Below are 25567 nucleotides of genomic sequence, written 5' to 3' on the forward strand. Positions count from 1 at the left end.
CTCATGGTTCCCTCTTTTACATTCCCGGCTTCTAAAGAGTTATGAAGTTGACGAAACTTGACAGGACTCTCAGGACTCTTGGCAGGAGAGCTTCACATAGCATGCAAAAGCTCTGTTATTGTAATGACAGGGATAGGGAAACAGACAAGTGAGCCCTAATCTACCCGCCACTCAGTCCCTGCCTACTTGCAACGACGCGCCCTAGGCGACGGGGTACAACTGGGCGACGGTCCCTACACTCAGTAAGTGCACGACAGACAACCAGACAAGGAAACACAGAAGAAAGGGAAACGGGGCAGTTGCCCACGGCAACACCGTGAGCAACAAGAGTAGTAAACGAGCCGAGTCAAACCAGGAGAGTACGAGGTGCCAAACGCAGAGCAGGAGAGTAGTGAACAAGCCGAGTCAAACCAGGAGTGTACGAGGTACCAAACGCAGAGCAGAAGAGTAGTCAGTAAGCCAGGGTCAATACGAAGCAGGGACAAGTAGTTCAAGAAGCTGCCGCAGGGCCAGGAAACCAACAGAGAATCACAAGCAAGGAGGAACAGGAAAGGCAGGTATATATAGACAGAGGGCGGGAGCTAGCTCCGTCTGGCCAGGCTGTGATAGGCTCTCCCACTCCTAAGCCTGCCATCCTGAGTGGTGGAAGATGGAGTCAGTCTCACAGACATAGAAGCAGGTGCAGACTGATTACCTATGGGCGTGGATACAGAAGCTGTGCCTGGCAGATCCTTAACAGTTATCTTAATGGTCCTGTCCTGACTATTGATTTTCTTTTATTAAACTATATAATAAATGATAAAATAACTGATCACTCAGCTTATCATAGTTTATTTCAATGACAATGAAAAAAGTTTATTCATTTAATTTTTAGTTTAACACATGACCTAACTTTAACTCATCAAAATTTGCAGACGTGCATTATTTTACCAGTTTAACCACTTTCCTGTTGATGATTCTATGGTTTATACTTCAATAGCCGCTCCCAGTAAGATTATTCACGGTACAGGTATGTTTGATGTCATTACGCAGTTTGACAATTGAACACATGCAATGTGTAGATACAGGAAGGAGGGAACACCTTGGAGGACATTCTGTAGAATAGGGTGTGGACATAGCTGAGTCCCACACCTTTATTCTTCACATTTGAGAAACATTAAGTTCAGTTACCCAGTATTAAAATGCTGATGATCCAGTCTGTGGCTCTGGATCATTGATAGATGATGTCATACCTGAGGTTACAGTGCTCTCTAGTGGATTTCATAGAACTGCTAATGCAACTCATTCCAACATTTTTGTTTTGTTTAATTTTTCGGTATTCTCATTACACCATAAACATAAGCCGCCCCAACTCCCTTCAATAAATGTGCAGACACAACTGCAGTGCCCATGTGATCACAACAAAGGGGTTCAATTATGTATTTCCTTTTATCATATAGTGCCAAAAATGTCACAGCATTGTAACAAGATGAATTCACTAAAAATAATAAGCATAAGACACTGAAATAAGGCTGAAGGGTGTGCTCACCCGTGGCGTATTTGCATTGTTTTTCCGCTGCATAAAAATATGTATGAGAAAAATAGTCTAGAACGCAGACAGATTACTCTAGTTGTTGTGTTACAGAATATTTTTCCCATTGGCATACATTGTAGTTTTTTTGCAGCGTATTTATATGCTGTGGAAATACAATGCAAGTACGCCACGTGTGAGTGCACCCTGAAGAAAAACCTTTGTCACAACAGACAGTAACATTAATGGTTCAGTATTAAAAAAAAAATTGTGAGTAGACATTTGAAATCTCAGATTTCAGGTTTCTTGTTTTTCTTTACCCATACTGCTTTCTCCAATATTCACTACACTTGGAGACCATGCACATAGCCTTATCTGCGTGGGGCCATACTGTACCACTGTATGGCTCCGAATTTGTACAAAAGCAAACCAAGAAGAACTAGTGATTTTTTTTTAAAACTAGTACTAGAGATGAGCGAAGCGATTGTACCCGAATCAAATTCAATCCAAATTTCCCAAAAATTTCTGATTCAGCTAATTCCGAGACATTTGGGCTTTTTGGTGCAAAAATCGCAGCAAAATAGTGCCTGTTGGTGAGCGCTGCCCATCATTTTACAGATTATAAAAAGTATCACATGACCCTGGACGGGCTTCCACATTATGCCTTGCAGGCAGCCTTCCCTAAATGCACTGTGTTTATTGCTCCGTCTACCTATATATGGTGCTGGCCCTCACTTTCAACAGAATCACATAAAACAACATAATAGCTTGGTATAGTTTGTTAACATGGGAGCCTGTGGGTGACGTTTGCCACTGTATGGCATGCCTCACAGGTATACGTTTAACATATACGTCATGTGTTTAACAGATACTATTATAGTCTGTAGGTGACAGATACGTTAAACTGATGCCTAATAGTGGCATACGTCACCAATAGACTATAATGGTATCCGTTTAATGGATATGTTATGAACTCACATGACACCAGTTAATGACGTGTCGATTTGACGGATGCCACTGTTAGGACATTCGTCAAAGCCTACTTTTAACGTATACGTCCGCAGCTTTTCCCAGCGTATACGTCAAGTGTAGGCCATTTAACGTAATGTGTAATGTGAACTGGGGCCGGCTTAACATTAGAGTGCTTGATTTAACTTAGATACCGTCATAGAAGAGATCAGAGAGTAGGACATGAGTTTTCGGTGCAATCAGGGCACTTTTGATTGGCAACAAATTTATTTGGACCAAATTGAATTTAGTGGCCGATTTAGTGAATAGGAACCAAAACGAATTTTGGGAAATTCCTCATCTCTATCTGTACTCTTTTTTCAAGCAGATTGCCAGTACTAACAGCACCTGTGAATATTATAAGCTGTGCTGCTTTCTTTTTTTATATATATATATATATATCAGACAAAAAATGGTGACAGCGCACTGCGAACACCAATGCAACCTAAACCACTAAATATAAATAAATATGAATTACTGCTAAATCTACTTACAATAGGGAGGTTCTTAGTGCACATTTTGATCAAAAAGTGTTTGCCCACCTGCCACGACAAGGCGACCTCTGTAAGGTGGGGTCCTACTCTGCACATACACCCAGAACTGGGACTTAGGCCCTATGCACACGAACGTAAAAACGCCCGTAATCACGGGCCGTAATTACGGGCCCGTAGACTTCTATTGGCTACGGGTACCTCTAGAACATGTCCTATTTCAGGCCGTAATTACAGCACGGGCAGGCCCATAGAAGTCTATGGGGCTCCCATAATTACGGGTGACTACGTGTGTGCACCCGTAATTACGGGAGCGTTGCTAGGCGACGTCAGTAAATAGTCACTGTCCAGGGTGCTGAAACAGTTAAATGATCGGCAGTAACTCTTTCAGCGCCAGGGACAGTGGCTACCGATCACAATATAGATAAAGCTGTAAAAAAAAAAGACGTTCATACTTACCCAGAACTCCCTGCTTCTTCCTCCAGTCCAGCCTCCTGGGATGACGTTACAGCCCATGTGACCACTGCAGCCAATCACAGGCCAATCACCGGCTGCAGCGGTCACATGGACTGCGCGTCATCCAGGGAGGTCGGACTGGATGTCAAGAGAGGGACGCGTCACCAAGGCAACGGCCGGGTAAGTATGAATTTCTTTTACTTTTATTACGGAAAGGGCTGTCCCTTCTCTCTATCCTGCACTGATAGAGAGAAGGGCTGCCGATTACTGCAGTGTAATTTTGCAGCGAAAATGTGCCCGTAAATACGGGTCCGTAAATATTGGTGCAATACGGGTCGAATACGTGTGACCAAGGACCCGTATTTACGCCAGTATTTACGGGTGGACAAAAATACGGTCGTGCGCATGGGGCCTAAGCCTACATATATATCTGGAGATGGTAGGAACCAGCATTAACAAATTAAAATCACCCAGGGAAGAATGGGAGGAGTGCGAGAACAAAAAATGGAGGCAGTCACTAACCCCACATATATGAATCACATAAACAACACAAAAGTTTGAACAGCACATTCCAACAAAATGATCTAAAATGTGTATGCAGGTGCAAGAACACCTGTGACTGTGACATATTTATTTATATTCAGTGGCTTAGGTGGCATTAGTGTTCGCAGTGCGCTGTCGCCATTTCTTTGTCTGCTGTATATTTGCAGTCACACATGTTCTTGCACCTGCATACACATTTTATATAATTTTGTTGGAATGTGCTGTTAAAACTTACAGAGGTCGCCTTTTCGTGGCAGGTGGGCAAACACTTTTTTATCAAAATGTGCACTAAGAACCTCCCTATTGTAAGTAGATTTAGCAGTAATGCATATTTATTTATATTTAGCTGTTTAGGTTACATTAGTGTTCGCAGTGTGCTGTCGCCATTTTTTGTCTGCTGTATATTTGCAGTCACAGTTGTTCTTGCACCTCCATACACATTTTATATCATTATGTTGGAATGTGCCGTTCAAATTTTTGTTGTTTATGTGATCCAAATATATATAAATATATCTTGGAAATTAGAAAAATAAGATTTTGTAGTAATTTTTTGCACAACTGTACAATGAAATTACACAGCATATGTTTCACAAGTGGAGAGATGAAAACCTGGACTGCTCATCCTGTTGCTATACTTGATCTATTGCGGCTCAGCAGAATTTAAAAATGTATGAACATGAGGTTCTTAGTTTACATTTTGATCAAACTTGCCACTTCACGTGGTCTGCTCGTTTGAACCCTCTGTGGGTACTGTGTTGTAGTGGCACTGGTTGTCATGGGATACTGTACTTAATAGATTAGGGACCCACTAATAAGAGGTCGCCGTGAAGTGGCAAGTGGGCTTATACAATTTGCTCAAAATGTTTAACTAAGAACCTCATGTTCATACATTTTTAAATTTTGCTGAGCCGCAATAGATCAAGTATAGCAAGTAGATGTGCGGTCCAGGTTTTCTTCCCTCTCCTTGTGGATACAGCATATGTTTAGCAATGGATATATGTTGTAGTGAGTCACAGTTAATTTATGTAACCTTCTCTTTATCTTTTCACTGTTATGTTTTATACTGATGTTATAGTAATATTTATTTTATGTGACATACATAAGATTCATCCATCATACATGAGGTTCAAAAGTGAAACAAAAAACGTAGTGGGTGTACAGTCTGGAAAATAATTTGGCTATATGCTGACACCTTCTGTGTGCAAGTGGTACTGCAGTAACTGTAGGATTTATACAAAAGGAATAGTAGAATTGAGAGAAAACTATTTTTTTTTAACCAGAAATTGAAATAGATGTTAGCAAAAAGAACAAGCAAAAACTTTCCAAGGTAATAATGAACCCATATTCATTGCAGCTTACATATCTATCGCCTTACCTTGTTTGGTGCAGTTTCTAGGACCACAAAAATCCTGACAACCGACAAGCACTCTCTGTTTTCTTGTTGGTCTCCTGTAATCCAGTGTGAAGATATATATATAACAAATATTATTATGAATCATTAGTTCAGCAGTTTGTTCCGCACTGGGTATTCCCTTGATTTGGATGAAATGGGCCATCTTTGTGAAACAATCTACGGTGTTCATTCCTTTGGAAGGAGGTAGGTCAACCACAAAATCCATAGTAATTAAGCCACAAGCGCGCAATGGAATGGGGAGTGACTGTACCTAAAGAAGAAGAGTGTAGAGTTTTTTTATAAGCACAAATCACACATATGGAAACATATTTTTGGATATCCCTTTTAAAGCTTGGCCACCAAAAGAAACGAGAAAGAAGTTCTTGAGTCTTTTTAATGCCTAAATGTCCAGCCAGCTTAGAATCATGGACTGATTTTAGAACAAAAACTCATGCTATTTCTGGTACATACAAACAATAAAGTTGCATCCAGAATCCATTTTTAAAGAAGAGATTGTGTAATGACGGGGTAGGGAGACAGACAGGTGAGCCCTAATCTACCCGCCACTCAGTCCCTGCCTACTTGCAACGGCCCGTCCCATTTATGAAATTCTGGAAGATCGCGGGAGCATTACACAACCCAAAGGGCATGACGAGGTATTCGAAATGACCTTCGGGCGTGTTAAACGCAGTCTTCCACTCATCCCCCTCTTTGATGCGGATAAGGTTATAAGCCCCCCGTAGATCAAACTTAGAGAACCATTGGGCCCCCTGAACCTGATTGAAGAGATCAGGAATCAACGGAAGGGGATACTGGTTCCTTACAGTGACCTTATTCAAGTTTCGGTAATCGATGCACGGCCTAAGACCACCATCCTTCTTCCCTACGAAGAAGAAGCCAGCACCTACCGGAGAAGTAGAGGGGCGAATGTAACCCTTGGCCAGGCATTCCTGGATATACTCTCTCATGGCTTCACGTTCGGGACAAGAGAGATTAAATATCCTACCCTTAGGGAGCTTAGCTCCTGGTACCAAATCGATTGCGCAATCGTACTCTCTATGAGGAGGTAACACTTCGGAGGCCTTTTTAGAAAAAACATCAGCGAAGTCCTGAATAAACTCAGGTAGAGTGTTCACCTCCTCAGGGAGAGAAATAAAATTAATAGAAAAACATGACGTCATGCATTCATTACCCCATTTGGTAAGATCCCCAGTATTCCAGTTAAACGTGGGATTATGCATCTGCAACCAGGGAAGGCCTAAAACCAAATCGGACGATAATCCCTGCATCACCAGTACAGAGCACTGCTCCAAATGCATGGTGCCAACAATGAGTTCAAAAACAGGGGTATGCTGCGTAAAATGACCATAGCAAGAGGAGTGGAGTCGATACCCACTACCGGGACAGGTTTAGGCAATTCAATCAATGGCATAGCTAGAGACATAGCAAATTCCACAGACATAATATTAGCAGAAGACCCTGAATCCACGAAGGCATTGCCGGTAGCAGACCTACCACCAAAAGAGACCTGAAAGGGAAGCAAGATCTTATTAGGTTTCGTGTATACGGGAAATACCTGTGCGCCCAAGCGACCTCCCCGATGGTCACTTAGGCGCAGAAGTTTTCCGGCTGCTTATTCTTACGCCTAGGACAGTTGTTCACTTGATGCTTGTCATCCCCACAGTAGAAGCAGAGACCATTCTTGATGCGGAACTCTCTACGTTGTTGGGGAGACACGGAGCCCCGAGTTGCATAGGTTCATCCGAGTTTTCCGTGGAAGAGCGAAGCAACGGCACCTCGGGAGCCATCATGGGGGAGCCAGAGGAGAAGGCACAAAAACGTTCAAGTCGTCGTTCCCTGAGACGTCGGTCAAGACGTACCGCTAAAGCCATAACCTGATCTGGGGAGTCAGAAGAGGGATAGCTAACTAACAGGTCCTTCAGGGCGTTCGACAGACCCAATCTAAACTGGCACCTCAAGGCAGGGTCATTCCACCAAGAAGCTACACACCACTCGGTAAAGGCAGTCTTGTCAGTCTCGTCATATATGAGCCCGAGAGCAGAAAAAAAAAGGTCAACAGAGGAAAGCTCAGGGGCGTCGGGAGCCAAAGAGAAGGCCCATTCTTGGGGCCCGTCCTGGAGCCGGGACATAATTATACCCACTCGCTGGCTCTCAGAACCTGAGGAGTGGGGCTTTAGACGGAAATAGAGCCTACAACTCTCCCGAAAGGAGAAAAAAGTCTTCCGGTCCCCTGAGAACCGGTCAGGCAACTTGAGGTGGGGTTCAAGAGGTGAGGTGGGGGGCACTACCAGGGTAGCATCATGCAGGTTGCCCCTCTGAGTCAGGGCTTGGACCTGTAGGGAGAGGCCCTGCATTTGCTGAGCCAGGGTCTCAAGGGGGTCCATAGTTGTGTCAGGGACCAGGGTAGAAAAGGTATATGGGCCTGTGATTATGTAATGACGGGGTAGGGAGACAGACAGATGAGCCCTAATCTACCCGCCACTCAGTTCCTGCCTACTTGCAATGGCCCGTCCTAGGCGACGGCGTACAACTGGGCGACGGTCCCTATTCTCACTATGTGCACGACAGACAGACAGACAAGGGTACAAAGAAGCTAAGGGAAAAGGGGCAGATGCCCATAGCAAAACCGTGAGCTACAAGAGTAGTGAACGAGCCAAGTCAAACCAGGAGCGTACGAGGTACCAAACGCAGAGCAAGAGAGTAGTCAGTAAAGCCAGGGTCAATATGAAGCAGAGGACAAATAGTACAAGCAGCAGCAGCAGAGCCAGGAAACAAGCAGAATCACAGGCAAAGGAGAAGCAGGAAATGAAGGTATAAATAGACAGAGGGCGGGAGCTAGCTCCGTCTAGCCAGGCTGTGATAGGCTCTCCCACTCCTCAGCCTCCCAGCCTGAGTGGTAGAAGAAGGAGTCACTCTATCAGACTTAGGAGCAGGTGCAGACTGACTAACCACGGGCGTCCACACAGAAGATGTGTTTGGCAGATCCTTTACAGATTGACATTTCTTGGAGCAGGGGCATTGCTCGCACCGGGCCTATAGGGCCCAAGCCCCAGATTTTTGGCTTGGTGCCCCGGATGACTGCCGCTACAGGGGTCACAATTGCAAACGGGCAGCGTTTGCAATGCGTGGCCCCCCGCACTATAGTACTATAGTAACTGGGGCCCATGTCATAAAATACACAGGATCCTGTTACTATAGTAATAACATTACACTTAACCTCCTTCCCGAACGCAGCGGAAGTCCTGACGTCTTATTGCGTCACGGCGTCACGATGCTGTGCGCCGCGCATGACGTCACAACACTGGATAGTGTCGGGACATTTGCTGCCCTCAGAGCCAAAGAGGAGGGTAAGTGTAACATTACTGCCTGCTGGGGCCCAGTATCTTAGCCTGCCTTGTAGTAGGCTTAGATACAGGGTATAACAGACAGTAACACACATGGACTCTGTATCTAAGCCTACTACATGGTGGGCTTAGATACATTATCTTGTATAATACTGTCTGATGGGCCCTGTATCTAAGCCTACCACATTGTAGGCTTAGATACAGGGCCCCAACAGACAGTAATCTTATACTGTATCTAAGCCGACCACTTAGTAGTGCTATGCATAGTACCTTGTGGTAGGCTTAGATACATGTACTTAACCAATATGGAGGACAACCTAAATACCCCTCTATAAAGAAACGAAATAGATATCAGTAGTTCATATATAAAAAATTATATGGGGGGAGGGCATATATTAGAAAACGCCCATGACTGCGGGGGATGTCAGCGGTGACTCATAACATAATCAGAATAAAACCTAAAAATAGAGTCAAAACCATGCTTATACTGATAAAATATATCATTTTATTGGTACACAATATAAAAAACACACACATTAAAATCAAAGATGATTACCACAGTGTGAAGCAGATGAGGCCAGACAGTTGTCAATAGTTGGATAATAAATACACATATATATGTGTTTTGAAAGTATCATGAGTAAGGCTTGGAGTAACTGCAACCATGAAAGAACATGCAGTGCTCTACATAGTGTATAAAATATATAAACCCAGGAGACATGTAATGTGTTCTAAATAATATGCAAAGAGTCCCAGGTCTGAGTAATCATTTGAAGGCAAATATGCAGTCAGCACCAGACCCAAACAAATGGTTAAATAAAAAGTATATGTGGATATATAGTATAAGCAACTTACCCATAGATTTGTGCTGTCAGGTGTCACACCCGACGTATGTTTCGGCTGAGAGCTTTCGTCTGGGGGACCTAGTGGATGGCTCCGGTTGCATGCCCCAGTCCCCGACTGGAATTCCGGAGAAATTCTCAAATGGGGCTCCAAGTGTCTCCACCACTGCCTGTCACAGATCCGTCCTGTCCAGCCTCACCTTCCCCAGTCATTAGTGGGACAACCCACTCACTATGCACGGTTTGCAGACATCTTCAGCAAGGTGGAGGCTGAGATGCTTCCTCCTCACCGGTCTTACGACTGTCCAATTGAACCACTCCCAGACGCCTCACCTCCCCGTGGATGGGTATATCCTCTCTCCTTGCCAGAAATCCAGACCATGTCGGCCTATATCAAGGAGAATCTTGAGAGGGGGTTCATATGAAAGTCCTCCTTCCTGGCCAGAGCCAGGTTCTTCTTCCTTAAAAAGAAGGATGGATCTCTTCGACCCTGCATTGACTACCGTGGTCTCAACCAGTTGACGGTCAAGAATAAGTATCCATTGCCGCTGATCCCTGAGTTATTTGACCGTATACAAGCCAAGATTATCTCTAAGCTGGATGTTAGGAAAACGTCAGTTTCATTAAGGTTGTCATGACTACTAGCCTAGCTTCCGGGTGGCTCTAGTTTGAGTTGCAGAGCCAATTTAATTTCTCTGTCTTCATCCTATCAGATTCTAGGGTGGAGTATTTAAGTCTGGTTAGTTCTTTCATTGTTGCTTGTGAATTTCTTTGTGTATGCAGTTTCTGATCAAGCTCCTGGTTACACCCTGTATCACCTGACCATTTGGGTTCTTGGAACTGGACCTCGGCTCTGTCCTTAGATTAACCCTTTTGCTCACTGATTTGGACATTCTGCTCTCGGCTGGTTTTGACCTCTGCAACTCCTGGTATTCTTCTGTTTTCTGATTTGGAATTACATTCTCTCCTGGTTGAGAACTCTGTTTCCTGTTAACCCTCTGGCTGTCTGGTATAGCCTGCGTTGTACCTCCTGTCCAACACCGTATTCTGTTAATGCAACCTGGGTTCTATGCAGCCAAATCCAACCTTCCTTGTGGTGGACTCTGGTGAAGACCATAGAGTAGCCTTAGACTCTGCTGATCAGAGTAGTGACGGACTTGAAGTAGCGGATTATTTGCACGCTTATTCCTGACAGTTTCCAGCTGCCTTTGGGGAATAGCTTACAGAGCAATTCCATAACGTGCACCCTGGAGAATTGCTCAACTAGTGATTCCATTACATATTCTCATGCCAAGTAAAAATTATCTTTCCACTATGGAACCCATGCACGGCCTAGTGGAACAGATGCATGGTCTGACGCTGGTCGAACCAAAGATGAATTTACCTTATGGTTTTACTGGTGAACGTAAGCCTTTTATTAATTTTCGGGACAGTTGTAATTTGTATTTTCGATTAAGACCTGCTTCGTCTGGAACTGAGCAGCAGCGCGTTGGTCTCGTCATTTCTCTGTTGCAAGGAAATCCTCAAACCTGGGCCTTTTCGTTGCGACCTGATGCCCATGAACTTTTTTCTGTTGAGACCTTCTTTGCGGCCCTAGGTTTGATATATTGTGAAGCAGATATCACTGCAGTGGCTGAGGCCAATCTGTTATCTCTCTAGCAGGGACGGTGACCTGTCGAAGAATACTGTTCGGAATTTAAATAGTGGTCCATCTCTTCACAGTGTAATGATGCAGCACTCCGATGTCGATTCCGCAGAGGCCTTTCTGAAACCTTGAAAGACCTCCTAATAAATTACCCTCAGCCCTCGACTTTAGAGGGTATTATGACTCTTGTTGTGCATCTTGACCAACGTTAAGAGAGAGCAAAAAAGAAAAATCTGCAATGGTCTCTCCCCTTCCCTGCGCTGAGATCCCTTCATCGGATGCACAAGAGCCCATGCAGTTGGGCTCCACGATCTCTTCTTGAGAACGGAGACGTTTCCGGAAACGCAGAGGGATTTGTTTCTATTGCGGGGATGCTGGTAATATGCTCAAGTCCCAAAATGTCCAGCTCCGGAAAACTTCAGAGCCTAGATGGTCCCGAGAATGCCATATGGGCAGTCAGGTTTTTCACACATTTTCTCAAAAAATCCTTTTGCCTGTTAATGTATTGTTTAATAATGTTTAAGGCTTTTGTAGATTGTGGTTCTGCGGCTAATTATTGGGATTTTCGGGTTGCTAAAAAATTGGCTATTCCCCTCGTTCAACTGAGTAGCCCTGTGAATGTGTCTGCTATAGATAATACCCCTCTCTTTCAGGGGCCGGTCAAGTTCTCTACTCTGCCTGTTACTTTGGAAGTGGGTACTTTACATACTGAACTAATCTCGTTCTTTATCCTAGAAAATTTGCCTTCTGAGGTAATATTAGGTATTCCTTGGTTGCAGACACATAATCCTGTTATTAATTGGGTAAAATTATATTTTATTAACCCCTTCCCGTAAAATGACAATAACTTACTGCAACCCGACGTACCAGACCCGTCATGTAGATGAAGCAGGCACAGGAGCTGTGCTCGCTTCATCTTCAGCGGGTGTCAGATGTAATATACAGCTGACATCTCGCTGCAACGGCGGCAAGCATAGTACTGTCCCGTACTGAAAACATGATTACAGTACGGTCCCGCAACGAGGCAGTGACACCTAGTGTCATAGATAACTATGATGCTAGGAGCCCAGCTCCCTGCAGTGTGTTCGGTCTGGGAAATGCGGCCGGCGTACGGACTGTATATCACGGACCGAACACGCTCGTGTGTGGGGCTCCTAACTGTCAGGTGAAAAATGACAGTTGCAATACACAGCACTACACAAGTAGTGCAGTGTATTGTACCAGGGATCAGAAGATCAGATCTTCAAGTTCCAAAATTAAGTGTAAAAAAAAATGTTTAAGAAAAATAAATAAATAAAAAGTTTAGGTAATAAAAACAATAATCGCCCTGTTTCCCTGATCAAGTCCTTTATGAATGAAAAAAAATTAAAACATTCAAAAAACTATACATAATAGGTATCGCTGCGTTCAGAACGGCCTAAACTCTAAAAATATGTCGATATTTTTACCGCATGGTGGACACCGTAAAAACACAATGACAGAATTTCTTTTTTTGGTCACCTTGTCTTGTTTTTTTTATAAAAAGTGATCAAATAGTCGCAAGTACTCTAAAACGGTACCAACAAAAACTACAGTTCATCACACAAACAACAAGCCCTCCTACTACTATATTTACTGAAATATAAAAAAGTTTAGGCCGTCAGAATATGGCGACACTAAAACATAATTTTTTTTATAGAAAAGAGTATTTTTATTGTGGGAAAATAGTAAAACGTAAAAAAAACTATATAAATTTGGTGTCTCTGTAATCGTATCGACCCACACAATGAAGTTAACATATTGTTTATATTGCACGGTGAACACTGTAAGAAAAGAAGAAACAAAAAAGTGCTAGAATTGTTGTTTTTTTGTTTCCTCGTCTCCCAAAAAATGCAATAAATAGTGATAAGAAAAAAATCGTAGATGCAGGTGAGATGAGGAAACTTTAGGGCCTTGTGCTGCTTATAGGGCTAGTGAAGAAGTCAAAGATTAAGCAATGCTGGAGCACAGATATTTTGTACAATACCCCAAAAACCTGGCCTGTGCAAAAGATTGATTCAAAGCGTACCACACCAATCCATGGATTATTAATTTTGTTATTCATTTACCCCATTATTACATCATCCTTTTATGCCCTGATGTACTTCGTCCAGCTTACATATGCCCTGATGCACTCCGCCCAGCTTCAATATACCCTGATGCACTCCGCCCAGCTTACATATACCCTGATGCACTCCGCCCAGCTTACATATACTATGATGTACTTTGCCCAGCTTTCATATACCCTGATGTACTCTGCCCAGCTTACATATACACTGATGTACTCCTAACAGTTTACATATACCCTGATGTACTCCACCCAGTTTACATATACCCTGATGTACTCCACACAGCTTACATATACCCTGATGCACTCCGCCCAGCTTACATATACCCTGATGTACTCCGTCCAGTTTACATATACCCTAATGTACTCCACACAGCTTACATATACCCTGATGTACTCCGCACAGCTTACATATGCCCCCACATTATATGCTGAAATACCAGTAAAACCCCAAACAAAACTACTACCAAGCAAAATCTATGCTCCCAAAGCCAAATGGTGGTCCTTCTCAGCCTGACAGTGTGAGCCACTAATTTATGGGATGTGCGTCTCCAGTGGCACAAGCTGGGCACAACATATTGGTCACTGAAGTGGCATATCAGTGGAAAAATGGCAATTTTCAATCTGCAACATCCACTGTGCACTAATCTCTGCAAAACACTTGCGGGGTCACAATGCTCACAATACCTCTAGATAAATTTCTTCAGGGATGCAGTTTCTAAAATGGGGTAATTTTTCAGGGCTTTCGACTGTACTGGTACCTTAGCTCAATGCAACATGGTGTCAAAAAACTCATTTCGTAAAATCTCCACTCCAAAAACCAAATTGTACTCCTTTCCTTTAGAGCCTTGCTGTGTGTCCAAATAGCAGGTTATGACAACATGTAGAGTATAGCCATACTCTGGAGAAATTGCTTTACAAATGTTTGGCGGCCTTTTCTCCTTTATCCCTTGTAAAAATGAAAAAAATGCAACTTTTTAGTGTAAAAATTTGATATTCATTTTTACGAGCTAATTCCAATAAATTCTGCAAAAGACCTGTGCGGTCTAAATGCTCATATACCACTAGATCGATTCCTTAAGGTGTGTAGTTTGCCAAATGGGGTCACTTTTGGGGGGCTCCTAGTATTTTAGCCGCACAGGGGCTTTTGAAATGTGACATGGCACCCGAAAACCATTCCAGCTAAATTTGAGCTCCAAATGGTGCTCCTTCCCTTTTGAGCCCTGCAGTGTCTCCAAACAGCAGTTTACGATCACTAATGGGGTATTGGTGTAATTGGGAGATATTGCTTTTCAAATATTGGGGTGCTTTTTCTCCTTTATTCCTTGTAAAAATTGAAAAATGTCCACATTTCATCTGAAAAAATTTAGCTTTTCAATTCCATAGCCTAATACCGCTAAATTCGTCAAAAAACCTGTGGGGTCAAAATGGTCCCTATACCCCTAGATAAATTCTTTCAGGGGTGTAGTTTCCCAAATAAGGTCACTTTTGGGGTTTCCACTGATTTGTTCCTACAGGGGCTTTGCAAATGTGACATAGCGCCACAAACCATTCCAGCAAAATTTGAGCTCCAGAACCCAAATGGTGCTCCTTCCCTTCTAAGCCCTGCCGTGGGTCCAAACAGTAGATTATTGCTACATTTGGGGTATTGCTGTGCTCAAAAGAGGTTCCTTTACAAATTTTGAGGTGCTTTTTCTCCTTTATTTATTGTGAAAATGGAAAAATATGAGCTAAAACTAAATTTTATTAGAAAAAACGTAGATTTTCATTTTCACGCCTTAATTCCACTAAAGTCAGCAAAAAACCTGTGGAGTGAAAATGCTTACTATACCCCTCGATAAATTTATTGGGGGGTGTTGTTTCCAAAATGGGGTCACTTTTGGGGTTTTCCACTGTTTTGGTCCCACAGGGGCTTTGCAAATGCGACATGGCAGCCGAAAACCATAGCAGCAAAACTTGAGCTCCAAATGCCAAATGGTGCTCCTTCCCTTCTGAGCTCTGCCATGTGTCCAAGCAGCAGTTTATGACCACATATGGGGTATTGCTACAATCGGGAGAAATTGTTTTTCGAATGTTGGGGTGTTTTTGTCTATTTATGCCTTGTAAAAATTGAAAACTTCTATGTTTTTTGGGGATTTTTTTTTTCTTTTCACGGCCTCATTCCACTAAATTCAGCAAAAAACCTGTGGGGTCAAAATTTTCACTATACCCCTTGATAAATTCCTTGAAGGGTGTAGTTTGCCAAATGGTGCCTTTTGGGGAGTGTTTCCACTGTTTTGGCACGAAAAGATGTCTTCAAACCTGACATAGTGCCTAAAATATGTTCTAATAAAAAGAAGGCCCCAAAATCCTCTAGGTGCTCCTTTGATTCTGAAGCCTGTGTTTCAGTCCATAAGCAGACAAGGGCCACATGTGGGATATTTCTAAAAACTGCAGAATCTGGGCAGTAAAAATTGAGTTGCATTTCTCTGGTAAAAGCCTCTGTGTTACAAAAAAAAAAGGATTAAATATGAATTTCTGCAAAAAAAATGAAATTTGTAAATTTCCCCGCTACGTTGCTTTAACTCTTCTGAAACGCCTAAAGGGTTAAGAAACTTTCTTAATGCTGTATTAAATACTTTGAGGGGTGCAGTTTTTAAAATGGGGTGATTAATGGGGGGTTGTATTGTATGGGCCCCTCAAAGCCACTTCACATCTGAACTGGTCCATGAAAAAATAGCCTATTGAAATTCTTGGGAATATGTGAGAAATATCTGCTAAAGTTCTAAGCCTTGTAACATCCTGGAAAAAAAAAATGAACTTTCAAAAAAACAATGCCAACATAAAGTAGACATATGGGATATGTGAAATAGTAACTATTTTGTGTGGTATTGCTATCTGTTTTACAAGCAGATACATTAAAATGTAAAAAAACAATAATTTTTGCAAATTTTCTCAAAATTTTGGTGTTTTTCACAAATATTGAATTTATCGACCAAATTCTTTTACTAACATAAAGTACAATATGTCACGAGCAAACAATCTCAGAATCGTTTGGATAGGTAAAAGCATTTCAAAGTTATTACCACAAAGTGACACGTCAGATTTTAAAAAATCGGCTTTGTCTTTAAGGCCAAAACAGGCTGGGTCCTGAAGGGGTTAAATGGAATCCTAAATGTTATGAATCTTGCATGTCTCTGTCTACTACTAATGTATCTTGCAATGCACCATCGTTGCCTGAGTGTATTCAAAATGTTGAGGATGTTGTCTTTTCTGAAATCAATTGTGAATCTCTCCCTCCTCATAGGCCGTACGACTGTCCTATCATACTTCTCCCTAATGCTAAGCTTCGTAAGGGGCAGATTTATAATCTTTCTGCTCCGGAAAGACAGGCCATTATATTAATCCCTTCGCGCTCAGCGACGTACTATTCTGTCGTGCTAAGTGCAGCGTACGCGCTCAGCGAGGGAATAGTACGTCGCGGGAGGAACGACCATTTCGGCCGTCTTCCCGACACATACAGGAGCTGTCACAGCTGCTGTCTCGTACAGCAGTTGCCGCAGCTCCTTCAGCGGGGACCGATCGCTGTGTCCCCACTGATTAACCCCTTGGAAACCGCGTTCAATAGCGATCGCGGCTTCTTAGCGGTTAAACTACAATCGTCAGCCCTCTACACGATAGCGGCCAGCGATGGTGGCTATGGCAACCAGACGCCTTATAATCGCGTCCGGCTATGCCATATACGGAAGCCTAGTGGGTCCTGAATAAGTCAGGAACCACTATGCTTGCTGTCAGCGAGTAGCTGACAGCTGTAATACACGGTACTACACATGTAGTGCAGTATATTAGAATAGCGATCAGGGCCTCCTGCCCTCAAGTACACTAGACATCGGTCAAGACGTACCGCTAAAGCCATAACCTGATCTATAGAGTCAGAAGAGGGATAACTAACTAACAGGTCTTTCAAAGCGTTCGACAGACCCAATCTAAACTGGCACCTCAAGGCAGAGTCATTCCACCGAGAAGCTACACACCACTTCCTAAAGTCAGGACAGTACTCCTCAACGGGTCTCTTACCCTGACATAAGGTCACCAGCTGACTCTCGGCAAAGGCAGTCTTGTCAGTCTCGTCATAGATGAGTCCGAGAGCCGAAAAGAAAAGGTCAACAGAAGAGAGTTTAGGGGCGTCAGGGGCCAAGGAGAAGGCCCATTCCTGGGGGCTGTCCTGGAGCCGGGACATAATTATACCCACTTGCTGGCTCTCAGAACCTGAGGAGTGGGGCCTTAAACAGAAATAGAGCCTACAACTTTGCACCTCTGAGCCAGGTCTTGGACCTGTAGAGGGAGACCCTGCATTTGCTGAGCCAGGGCATCAAGGGGGTCCATAGTGTGTCAGGGACCAGGGTAGAAAAGGTAAATGGGCCTGTGATTATGTAATGTCAGGATAGGGAGACAGACAGGTGACCCCTAATCTACCCGCCAGTCCCTGCCTACTTGCACAGCCCATCCTAGGCGACGGCGTACATCTGGGTGACGGTCCCTACGCTGAATATGTGCACGACAGACAAAACAAGACAAGGTACACAGAAGCAAAGGAAGTGGGGAAGTTGCCCACGGCAACACCGTGAATAACAGAGTAATGGACTAGCCGAGTCAAACTAGGAGTTTACGTGGTAACAAATGCAGAGCAGGAGAATAGTCAGTCAAGCCAGGGTCAATATAAAGCAGAGGTCAATGGTAACAGCAGAGCCAGGAAACAGGAGAATCACAGGCAAAGCACAAGCAGCAAATGAAGGTATAAGTCTGAGTGGTAGCAGATCGAGTCACTCTAGCAGACCTAGGAACAGATGTAGGCTGATTAACTACGGGCGTCGACACAGAAGCTGTGTCAGGCAAATCCTTTACACTCTGCCTTTGAAACCTTGAAACAATGTTTTATGGCAGCACCTGTACTTGTTCAACCTGACCTTCCTAGCCCCTTTATTGTTGAGGTTGATGCCTCAGAAATAGGCGTGGGGACCGTGTTGACCTTTTTTTTTAAGTGTCGTTACTTATTTCTATTATATTTTTTACGTTTTTTGCTGTATTTTTTTTTTCTTCCACATGGTGGAAAGTATTAAAAATTAAATAATAATTTGACATGTTTTTCTATGTTGGCCACCAGGGGTGGGCACTTCCCAGAATTGCAGCATGGTGAATAAGGCAAAGCAACCTGACTCACAGCTGCCGTAAATGTGGGAGGGAATCTCACCCCCCCCCCCTCCTACAAGCCAGGAAAATGTGTCTTCTAATTGTTAAGCAGTGTCCGGCAGGCAATTTGGGTGTGATTTTGCAGCTGGCAGAAGTTATAGGATACACCAAAAGGCTAAGGGTATGTTCACACGCTTACTAAACAAAGGGAAACCAGCTCCTGATTTTCAGCCATTTTTTAATCAAACTCGCGTTTTTTTACGGCCGTTTTTGGAGCTGTTTTTCTATAAAGTCAATGAAAAAAGGCTCCAAAAACGTCCCAAGAAGTGATGTGCACTTCATTTTGGCGGGCGTCTTTTTACGTGCCGTTTTTGGAAAACGACCACGTAAAAAACACCCTGTAGGAACAGAACGCCGTATTTCCCATTTAAACCAATGGGCAGATGCTTGTAGGCGTTCTGCTTCCGATTTTTTAGCTGAAATCATTGTGTGTGAACATACCCTTAGAATGATGAAAGTGAAGTGAATGACTTTTCAGTTGACAGGTTCACACGGCGTGTATTTGTCACGTTTTTTTTTGCACATTTTACGTGACAAAAACCACATTAAAAAAACGCTTGATTGAAAATCTCTCTAGTTGTGCTGAGACTGTTTGGGGATGTGACTAATGAACCTCTCAGTCTCAGCACAACTAGAGAGATTTATTGTTCAGGGGTCTGGGAAAGCTGGATGACCACCATTACCCCTCCTACTGGAGTGTGTTTGGGGATGTGACTAATGAACCTCTCACACTCCAGTAGGAGGGGTAATGGTGGTCAACCAGCTTTCCCAGACCTCTGAACGGTAAATCTCTCTAGTTGTACTGAGACTGTTTGGGAATGTGACTAATGAACCTCTCAGTCTCAGCACAACTAGAGAGATTTATCGACAGAACCGATAAAAACAAGGGGACATATACAAAACCACCGAAAAAGGCCATACTTACAAATGGACACAGCCAGGTCAGAAACGCTGATGAAGGAGTGAGCAGGTGCTTTAAATAATAATAGCCACTCCCACTGGTCTTGAGGGGAGTGGTGTGTGGTGCATGGGATGTGTAGTAAGAAATAATAAATGAATAGTGTGTGTGCAAGTGTAATACTATAAGTGAAATATAGGGGGCAGTAATGAGTGAAGTGCCTCAATAGAAATAAATGGATAATGGGGTGCAAGTGTGTGAAACATGGAGGGATAGTGTGTACGTCATGTGGCACAACGTGTATAGCCAGGTAGAAGCCTATTTGTGACGCCTTGATAATTCATAGAGCGGGCTACCCTGCTTGCTATGCCAAACAACAACACACCATGCTCTCCCAGCATCAAAGACCCGGCTGTGTCCAAGAGAAGCGAATATACGTAGTAATGAAAAATACCTGGGGTATTAGTAATCATTTTGGCCAAAAGGACGCAAGCTCGCAATCCACGACAAGGATCCCCAGACTTGCGAGTCCCTAACTCCTTAAATGGAACAGAATGTTCCTGATGTACAGACAGAACCGATAAAAACAAGGGGACATATACAAAACCACCGAAAAAGGCCATACTTACAAATGGACACAGCCAGGTCAGAAACGCTGATGAAGGAGTGAGCAGGTGCTTTAAATAATAATAGCCACAACGTGTATAGCCAGGTAGAAGCCTATTTGTGACGCCTTGATAGTTCATAGAGCGGGCTACCCTGCTTGCTATGCCAAACAACAACACACCATGCTCTCCCAGCATCAAAGACCCGGCTGTGTCCAAGAGAAGCGCCACACACCACACACCACTCCCCTCAAGACCAGTGGGAGTGGCTATTATTATTTAAAGCACCTGCTCACTCCTTCATCAGCGTTTCTGACCTGGCTGTGTTCATTTGTAAGTATGGCCTTTTTCGGTGGTTTTAGAGAGATTTATCGTTCAGGGGTCTGGGAAAGCTGGGTACCACACTAACAGCGGGCATATTGTTTATCACCCAGCTTTCCCAGGACAGTTACATCATGTGTCCTTTATACAGAGTCCTGCACGACTATAGGGGGCTCCGTCGTAGTGGTTTCTCCAATATCGCCTGATACTGCAACTGAGATTAAAGAATCTCAGCAACTCCGCAAACCATTCCTGCTGGGAGATTGTTTGTACCTCCTCAGTTCAGATTTCGTTTGCTCATGAGTTACATGATTCTGTTTTGTGTGGCCATTCAGGGATAACTTTTAGTAAAATATTAGTCTCACGGTTCTACTGGTGGCCGTCTTTATCTCATGATTAGTTAGTTCCTATATCTCTACTTGTGATGTCTATGCTCTCGCTAAGACCTTAAATTCATCCTATGGGTGAACTACTTCCAATGTCTATTCCACAGAAATCTTGGTCTCATCAGTCTATGGATTTTATCACCGATTTGCCTCCCTCTGATGGGAAAACTAATTTGGGTTGTGGTGGACCGTTTCAGTAAAATGTGTCATTTCATTCCTTTGCTTCAACTCACTGATTCCAAAACTCTGTCTAAATTATTTATTGATCAGGTGGTTTGTCTGCATGGTATTCCGAAAAATATTGTCTCTGATAGAGGTGTACAATTTGTGGCTAACTTCTGGAGAGCTTTTAGTAAGAAACTTGGTGTACAGTTATCTTTCACTTCTGCTTTTTACCTGATCTTCTGTAATTATGGTTTTCATCCACATTTTGGTTCATTTTCTGCCTCTTCTAGTAATAACCCTGAGGTGGAAGTTGAATCAAATAAACTGTGCACAGTTTGGCTCAGGCTCCCAAGTTATTCAAAAGAAAAATGCTGACAAAAGACATACAATGGGTCCTCGTAAGTACCGTCTCGTAAGTTTTCTCCTAGGTTTATTGGTCCATATGAAATAGTTGAAGTTATTAACCCTGTGTCTTCCTATAGCTTTTAAAATTTATGATGTTTTTCACAAATCTCTCCTTAAAAAGATTGTACCACCATCTGATCCACTCAGGAAACCTCCTCCTCCTGTTCAGGTAGAAGGAGATATGGAATTTCAGGTTCAAAGGATTGTGGATTCCAGAAGGGTCAGGCGTACTCCCCAGTACTTGGTGCACTGGAAGGGGTATGGGCCAGAAGAATGAACTTGAGTTCCTGCCTATTTAGTTCATGCTAATCATTTAGTTAAAGTCTTTCATTTGAAGTTTCCTTTAAACCCTAGGCCGAGGTTTAAGGGTGTGGTGGCCCCTCGTAGAAAGGGGGGTACTGTAAGGAAACATCCGTTACTTTAAGGTTGCCATGCCTACAAGCCTAGGGTCTGGCCAGCTCTGGTTTGAGTTGCAGAGCCAATCTAATTTTTTCGTATTCATCCTATCAGATTCTATGGTGGAGTATTTAAGTCTGTTTAGTTCTTTCACTGTTGCTTGTGAATTTCTTTGTGTTTGCAGTTTCTGATGAAGCTCCCAGTTACACCCTGTATCACCTTGTCTATTTGAATTCTTGGAACTGGACCTCGACTCTGTCTTTAGATTAACCTTTTTGCTCACTGATTTGGACATTCTGCTCTCGGCTGGTTTTGACCTCTGCAACTCCTGGTATTCTTCTGTTTCCTGATTTGGAATTACGTTCTCTCCTGGTTAACTCTGTTTGCTATTAACCCTCTGGCTGTCTGTCTGTCTGCAACCTGGGTTCTATGCAGCCAAATCCAACCTGCCTTGCGGTGGGCTCTGGTGAAGACCATAGAATAGCCTTAGACTCTGCTGATGAGAGTAGTGATGGACTTGAGGTAGTGGATTATTTGCAAATATTCCTGACAGTTTCCAGCTGCCTTTGGGGAATCGCTTACAGAGCAATTCCATAACATGCACTCTGGAGAATTGCTCAACTAGTGATTTCTTTACACTGGACTTGCGTGGGGCTTACAACTTGGTCTGAATCCGTCGGGGTAACGAGTGGAAGACAGCATTCAACACTCGAGACGGGCACTACGAATATCTGGTAATCCCCATCAGTCTGCGTAACGCTCCCGCGGTCTTTCAGGATTTCGTGAATGAGATCTTCCGGGATTTCCTCTCTGTCTGCTTATTGGTTTATCTAGATGATATCTTGATCTTCTCACCAGGCGCGACGACACATCGGGGGCATGTCCGTCAAATCCTATTAAGGGAGAATCGTTTGCATGCCAAGCTGAAGAAATGAGCTTGTGAAAAGTTCTCTGCCCTTCCTGGGCTACATCATCTCTGATCAAGGACTCAAGATGGATCCTGAGAATGTTAAGTCCGTCTTGGAGTGGCCCCATCCTCAGGGACTGCGGGCCATAAAGCATTTTCTGGAATTCGCTAACTTCTACCGGCAGTTTATCCCAAATTTCTCGTCGCTGATGGCTCCCTTCTCTACCCTTAGCAAGAAGGGTGTGAACGCCAAGGTGTGGACTCTGGAGGCAGAGTCAGCATTTAACAAGCTCAAGAGTGCCTTAATTTCAGCCTCGATCCTCCATCATCCAGATGTATCCAGACAGTTCTCTTTGGCGGTGGATGCTTCTTCTGTTGGTGCAGATGCACTTCTGTTCCAAAGGGAAAGGCAGTAGTGCGTGGCTATAACTCAAGACTTTTTTCTTCCGCAGAGCACAATTACTCCATTGAGGATCAGGAGCTACTGGCCATTAAGCTGGCACTGGAGGAATGGAGACATCTGCTAGAAGGCGCAATTCGTCCCATCATGATATACACCAACCACAGGAATCTCACCTATCTCCAGTGGGCTCAACGGCTAAACCCCTGTCAAGCCAGGTGGTCACTGTTCTTCGCCCGTTTCCAGTTTGTGCTCCACTTCCATCCTGATGACAAGAATGTGAGGGCCGATGCCCTGTCGATTTCTCCTATAACAACCACACAAGTGAGTCCACTACTTCCACGCCATTCTGTATCATCTACGGCCAACATCCCCGAGTTCCTTTTCCTGTTCCTGCTACATCTCAGATACCCGCAGCTTACTCTGCGTTTGGAGACTTTCTACACATTTGGCAGCAAACCAGATTCTCTATCCTGCTGGCAGCCGATCGCATGAAGCGAAAGGCTGATACTCGAAGAAGAAAGCCGCCTCAGTTTCTTCATAGAACCAAGGTCTGGCTATCCTCGAAGAATATCTGTTTAAAGGTGCCCTCGTACGAATTTGCTCCCAGGTTTTTCAGACCTTTTGCGATCCTGCAACAAATAAATCTCAGAATACCCAATTCATTTCATGTGTCCCTCCTGAAACCTGTGGTTCTGAACTGCTACAGTAAAGCTCCCTGGTCTGCAGTTGCCCCCAAAGGGTCTTGTGATGTATTTGAGGTGTAGGAGATTCTGGACTCCAAGAGGGTAGCAGGAAGGACATTCTATCTGGTAGACTGGAGAGGGAATGGTCCTGTGGAGAGGTCCTGGGAGTTGGAGGAGAACATCAATGCCCCAGCCCTCATCAAAAAGTTCCTCCTATGCCCTGGACCTAAGAAGAGGGAACGTAAGGGGGGTGTAGTGTAGGATGGTGGCTGCCGTCTGCCGCTACCCGGCTTCCCATGGCGGCAGCCATCTTTACTCACTGCTCGACCAGAGTCATCCTCCACCCCGGAGATGCCGGCAAGCGCTGCCTCTCTGTGTTACTCGTTCACTCCCGGCCTTAAAGGGCCAGCGCTCGCACCTAGTAAAAGTGTTCCACCAATCGGTTAACACCTTGGACTTTAAAAAGGGGTCGGCCCTTTCACTCCTTGCCTGAGCGTTGTTGTGTCTACCCATGTTCGTTAAGGAAATGGTCCCTTAGTAGTTTCCTGCTCCCTGTGTTCCCATATCCGGCCCCCTGTATCTTGTTGCTACATTTGTTCCTGTGACTAAACTCATTGTGTCAGAGTCGTGTTGCCTTATCTGCCACGTCCGTGGTCATCTGCCATGACTGAGGTCATACGCCACATCTGTGGTTATCCGCCACGTCTGAGGTTATCCGCCACATCTGGTGTTGTCTGCATAGCCCTCCAGGTACTCCTGCACTGTGATTGTTATTGACTATTTTCTGGCGAACTGCTTCGCTGCAACGGCAGAGCGGTCTAGTGGGTCCACATACCCCCAGACGTGACACAATACCTGTGAATCGCCGCTACTTCCGTGTCGACAATTCATAGCGAGCAAAAAGAAATGAAGGGGAAGCAGCACTCGTACGAGCACTGCGGCCCCTTCAAAACAGCTGATCGGTGGGGGTCCCGGGAGACGGACCCCAACCCATCAGCTACTGATGGCCTATCCTGAGGATAGGCCATCAATTTTTAGAGATAACCCCTTTAATTCAGGAACTCTTTTGAATAAGTAGCCCCTACAAAGTTCTTTTCAAATAAAATTGTGCTGTCACACTTGTCTTTGTGCATAGACTCAGATAACATCTTGAATAGAGATGAGCGAACTTATCAAAAGTTCGGTTCGGCTAGTTCGCCGAATTTCACAAAAAAGTTCGGTTCGGACCGAACTAGTTCTGACCGAACCTGTCACTTACGTGCGCCGAGCATGGTACTGTCCGGGGTGCTGATAGAGTTAATGGGCTGCACTAACTCTTTCAGCAACCTTCACAGTACATGCTCGGCGCGCGGAAAATACAATTTTAATAAATGTAATAAAAAAAATAAAAATTATACGTTCGTACTTACTTTCCTCCTGTCCGGCCTCCAGCGATGACGTTTCATCCCTTTCGCCGCTGCAGCCAATCACAGGCTGTAGTGGCGGTCACGCACGACAGGATGACGCTTCATCCCACGTGACCGCCTCTGCAGCCAATCACAGGCTGCAGCGGCGACATGGATGAAACGTCATCGCTGGAGGCCGGACAGGAGGAAAGTAAGTATGAACGTATTATTATTTTTTTTGGTATGTATGTATGTTGGCATGTATGTATGTTGTCATGTATGTATATCTGTGCATGTATGTTGGCATGTATGTATATATGTGCATGTTTGTATGTATGTTTGCATGTATGTATTTTTGCATGTATGTTGTCATGTATGTATGTATGTTGTCATGTATGTATATATGTGCATGTGTGTATGTATATTTGTATGTATGTATGTTTGC

Source organism: Rhinoderma darwinii, chromosome 3 (assembly GCF_050947455.1).
Source record: "Rhinoderma darwinii isolate aRhiDar2 chromosome 3, aRhiDar2.hap1, whole genome shotgun sequence".
Lineage (NCBI taxonomy): Eukaryota > Metazoa > Chordata > Amphibia > Anura > Rhinodermatidae > Rhinoderma > Rhinoderma darwinii.